General features: G+C 37.0%; 1 long non-coding RNA gene across 5 annotated transcripts; it reads right to left on the bottom strand.

Moving 5' to 3' along the window:
* Positions 1-776: 776 nt before the first annotated feature.
* Positions 777-4027, bottom strand: LOC117448598 (uncharacterized). Of its 5 annotated transcripts, XR_011643334.1 has the most exons (9): positions 3617-4027; positions 3424-3538; positions 3205-3225; positions 2932-3118; positions 2724-2779; positions 2530-2642; positions 2224-2318; positions 1906-2122; positions 777-988 (listed from the first exon to the last, which is right to left on the bottom strand). It is a non-coding gene; the product is annotated as an uncharacterized lncRNA (long non-coding RNA). The 5 variants fall into 5 exon arrangements; XR_011643332.1 differs by lacking the exon at positions 3205-3225 and having other exon boundaries at positions 779-988; positions 3424-3516; XR_011643333.1 differs by lacking the exon at positions 3205-3225 and having other exon boundaries at positions 779-988; positions 3424-3519.
* Between the last annotated feature and the right edge of the window lie 1514 nt (positions 4028-5541).

A 5541-nucleotide genomic window follows, 5' to 3' on the forward strand; every position in this document is an offset into this window, starting at 1 on the left:
GTTATTTAAACATTCCCTGATAAACGTTATTCAGCGTCAATAACCCTGCTGAAAAAACCAGCATGGACCAGCATGGTGTTGACCAGCATGGACCAGCCTATGTTGTGTTTTGGTCACCAGCATGGACCAGCATGGACCACCAGAATGATCTACCAGCATGGACCAGCATGGACCACCAGCATGGACCAGCATGGACCACCAGCATGGACCATCATGGACCAGCATGATCTGCCAGCATGGACCAGCATTGGTCCATGCTGGTCCATGCTGGTAGATCATGCTGGTGACCAAAACACAGGCTGGTCCATGCTGGTGACCAAAACACAACATAGGCTGGTCCATGCTGGTAGATCATGCTGGTGGTCCATGCTGGTAGATCATGCTGGTCCATGCTGGTGACCAAAACACAGGCTGGTCCATGCTGGTGGTCCATGCTGGTGACCAAAACACAACATAGGCTGGTCCATGCTGGTAGATCATGCTGGTCCATGCTGGTCCATGCTGGTGGTCCATGCTGGTGACCAAAACACAGGCTGGTCCATGCTGGTCCATGCTGGTGGACCATGCTGGTGACCAAAACACAACATAGGCTGGTCCATGCTGGATTTTTCAGCAGACCAGAATTGATCTATCACCAGCTTATGTTAGTATTAAATATACAATGTATTCTGGTAACTATCAAAATAAAGACATAGTGTTCATAACAGTATTTTTATTTAATCAATTATACATTAACAATACAATAATATTACAAAAAAAACCTACATCTAAATAAAAATATCATCTATAATAGATGCATTATTTAGAAATAACAAATATAATTCAAAATGTAAATAGCAACAAAGAAATTATAAAAAAAAAATGTTCAAAGTATTTTTTTTCTTTTTCTTGTTAATATCCATTATCTTCTCTGTTATGTATCTTCCGGTCTTTGCCAATCCGGCCAGCATTTATTGGTCTTTCTCGTACAGCCACTGCTTGAAGCAAACTGAAAATAAGAAACAACAATGTTTTAACAAATCGTATTAAATTATGTGATGACAGAACTGTAAACAGAATAGTTATTAACTTTCTTCCTTTACTTGGCATTCTTCAAAAATACACAGATTGCAGCACATCGTTTCACGTCTTTGTAGAGCCTTTCTCAGCAGTAGAGTAATGTGTTGGCGAACCTTTGTTTCCTCCTGACAGATCACTTAAAGGTATACTCAATTCAATTCAATAGCTTTATTAGCATGACCTCAGTTACATATAGTATTACCAAAGCTCTGTATAGTTGCAACATCTATACAATATATATATATATATATATACATTATATATACTCCCCCTTGTGGCCAAAGGGGGACACAACTCTTGCCTTCAGATGTATGCTTGAGTGCAGGAAATGTAGCTCAGTGACTTTTGTCAACTAAACATAAAACAATACATATTTTAGTAAACGGGACATTATAATCTCTGCACATTAACTCTATAATTGCCTCTGCCATGGTGCCAAAATGAAATGAAATAAACAATATATAAACCATAAACAAATACAGAAAGTCGTGTTCACTGCAGCGATCTATTTCACACACAAAACTATGTAAGATCGAAAATAAATGTTGTAGTCTTTTTGCATATTAGAAACAGAGTTGGCGACAGTAAGACTGCGATATAATGTTTATGTAGCAATAATACATATGACATCTATTTTTGTAACGTCTCCATTACCGATAAAAAGATTGTTAACGTTGGACCTTAACGGTACCACGGTCTTTAATAATTCAGCCCCGGGGGCCCGTTAATGCTGGGGCTCGGTACCCATCCCTAGTTTTAATTATTACATCATCAATATTACATTTCAAATAACCAAGAACTTGGTATCTCACAAAGAGCAAGTGGCTAGTGCTGCTAAGAACATACCTTTCAAAACTGATAGCTTCTGTGGGGTTAGAGGCTGCCTGGTGGTCTTGGTGGTGGGGCATTCCTTTCCAGTCAGGCTCCTTTCCCCTAAGGTGTCGGTGCTCCAAAACGCCACAGCCAACTCCTTCACGAACATGGAGTCCCTTGTGTTGTTTTTTATTTTTGCCCAGACCTCTGGACGCACTGGAATCTCCCCTTGCAAGTCAATGACAACAATCTGAAACATAAAATGTGTAGTAGCCTATACATAAAAGCTAGACACCAATATGAGACTGAGGAGCAAAAATAAAAAAGCTCCACTATGGAAATAATATATACCTTCCCATGTGGCTCGCTCTTTGAAGGGGAATTATTGGGGTGTGTGGGTGTCCAGGGTGCAGGCTCACGCTGTTCAGGTATCTCAGATTGTTCTTCTACAGAATGTGAATAAGACAAAGAAAGGACAAAAACATTTCATCAATAGTATCAATTCATATGTGTATATCTCGATGGGCTGATTGTTTACACATTTCACTGCCATCTTGTCTGTTTCTTTTATTGTAGTTGCTGATGAAAGTTAAAATGCAAAATCGATCCAAGACTGTCATTATTATTTGCTTGCAATTTAAAAACAAATGTACTTACTTTGTGAAAATACCTGGTTTCATATTTTATCCAAATTAATGTTTAGATTTGCTGTCCTGTAGGTGGTGACTTCCCCTTCCAGCTCAGCTTTGGAATCCTCCAATGTAGCAGATCTTTATAATGTAATGAAAAATACAATGATCAACAAAACAGCCTTTTAGCCTACCAGCAGTCACATCTGTTATTAAATGTACCTTCTGTATTAACCGTCTAAAGATAAGTTCCTGTTGTAATTGTGCAGCTGTATTATCTGGGAAATAGAAGAATCGGGTAAGGATTCGGTATTGGCAGACAATCAATATCAAATTACTCGGATCGTTATAAGCATCAGCATTTGATCACCTTTGTCTACTTGCAGCTCAAATACAAAGATAACTCCACTCCTCTCCTACCACTGCTTACCTCTAATAAGCCTTGGTAGAACTAGTCATAGGGTCCAGGACTGACTGAAGACATGTGGAACAGAGTCCCATACAGGCATGGTTCCATGTACAGGAAACTGGAACTTTGAACAGGTGTTTTCATCTTTTCTGCCTGAAGATTCACAAGTTCTTGATCAGGTGTTTGAAGTGGGCTGGCATGATCCTTTCTGCAGCAAAACAAAGAAAACATTATTAATAATAGCAATGATGGTAACAACAATAATATTAGTATAACTATGTATATAGCACTTACACAATTGCAAAGTGATTCTCACTACAAAAATAAAGAACAAAACAATATCATCAATACAAAAAATAAGCATTAAAGACGATCAGAGACAAACATCCTCTTAAGTAAAAGACCAAATCATGTCAAGCTTTACATCTTTCAGTCTTTACAATGCACTGTTGGAAATTACCTTCCAAATGCTAAATTCAAACTCAAAAATAACTGGGTAGCAAATTGCTTTACCTGATAGAACATGTTCCACACGGAGCAGCAACCATCCGGATGGGCCTTTTGCTGCATATCATCTCCTCCCTCTCCACTGTTTCCAGTAGATCTCTGCTGCCTCTTTCCAATAAAACTGAAATGCCCCAAAAAAAATCATATTTAAAAAGTTAAAAACAATAAATTCTGGCATTAACATGGATTTGAATCTCACCTTTTTCCTGGAAGGCCAGGAAGTGGTTCCCTTTAAGTCCACAACCAGTCTTCTCTTTCTTTCATCCTCCGAAAATCTCCCAGCATGCACCAGGAAGAAGAAGAAGAAGAAGAATTTTTCAGAACATTTTCCTTAAAAATAAGAAAAACATACCGATTTCTTTTTTAGAGCATCCATTTCTGTGGATGTCCCTTCACAATGATCAAATCAAAACATCTTCTTGGATCCTTGGAACTCTGATTCGTTTTGGAGGATTTGAAGTTGAGTCCTGAATCTCTTGGGTTTCTGTCAAAAGGTAAGTGTAAGTGAAGCTAACGTTAATGTTTAATGTCCATGGTAATGATTTTACCTTACTTTAATTTCGGTAGTTTATATAAATAATTAAATATATATATGGCTTATGAAGTCTGCATACTCTAACCGTTAGAGTAAGCCATCTTAATGTACCATCTTAATGTACCAGTACCAGTAACTAATATATTATATATATATATAATATATATTCATTACTGGTTCTCCAACTAGCAATTGCTAGTTGGAGAACCATTACCTTAACGCTAACATTTTAGACAAAACTCATAACAAATGTAACTAGCATATCTTAGTTGGTCATTTAGGCAAACATTTTTTTCTGTGCAAAATGAATATTGCCATACAGGAATGAAAAGTCAATAAATAAACATGTTGTTAAAACTCACACGTTTTTGTTGTTTGTCACAAAGCGTGCACCGCCCACTTTCAATATGGCCCATACAGCTACATTTTAAACGAGCTCCCTCCCAAAATAAGATTCCAGAATGTAATGCTTACAGGTCTTTGGTTTGGTTCTTTATATGATCATTATAGTTATAAAAACACAAGAGAATAAAGTAAACGGGTATAAAATACTATATGACAGTAAAAAAAGTTTTTGTTAATAAACAAGAATATAGTTTGAAAGGGGAGTGATTTATAAAATATCCATAAAGAAAAATAAAATCTGTTTACAGTTGTGTTTCATCTGGGTGTTGAGAGATGTATCCATAGATCTCTTAATTTTGCTCTCAAAGTGCACCAGATTGATGCTTTTAACTTCAACATTTAAAAAAAATCTTCCTGGGGTAGCATGGGACCCCCCTAGAGGAGGTTAGGTCCGCCCCTCACTTTAATCATGTTCACATGGATAGAAAACTAAATACATTTGCACACATCTTGTGTCCATATCTTTCTGTTTTGGTGGTCATGCCACAACTGTGCACGTGCATGCATACGAGAGTCATGGTAAGATATCTGGATTAAGAGGTTGCTTTTTCTTTGCACAGAATGAAAGAAAGGCCGAATGAATGGGCTGTGATTTTAGTTTTTTTAAGCAGAGGTCAATCATTTGTACGGCCCTCGGAGGATGTTGAACAAATTGAAATGGTCCTTGAGAGGAAAAATGTTCCCCACCCCTGGGTTAATGGGTACTTTTGGTTGCGGCTTCTGTCTGTTTTTCCTTCTGTTTTACTGTATATCATTGTGTATGTAATGTCTATGCCTCTGGAAATTTGAATTGGTATTTTCTTACTATTGTGTACAAATAGCAGTTAGCAATTAACATATTAATTGATAACATATGAATGTATAACTCAATCATTTAGGTTAAAAACTATACTTAGTTAATGAGCCAGGGGGTTGGTTGTGCCAATGTAGATGGACCATGTCTCATAGTGACTTTTTAAAAGGTCTATAGTTTTGAAATGCATTATAGCAATGCAAGAATATAAGCTTTCTATATGCTATTACTCCTTATTTCAACCGTATATCATTGCAATTCTTTCAAAGAAATTCTACATTTATCAGAATTTTAACTCTTTAAATGTTTGTTTACGTAATGCCATTGCTTGTGGGGTGTTTTTTTCTTTATGGAATAGATCAATGATTCGCAAAAACAAAATGCATTTGTA

This window comes from Pseudochaenichthys georgianus, chromosome 6, assembly GCF_902827115.2.
Source record: "Pseudochaenichthys georgianus chromosome 6, fPseGeo1.2, whole genome shotgun sequence".
NCBI lineage: Eukaryota > Metazoa > Chordata > Actinopteri > Perciformes > Channichthyidae > Pseudochaenichthys > Pseudochaenichthys georgianus.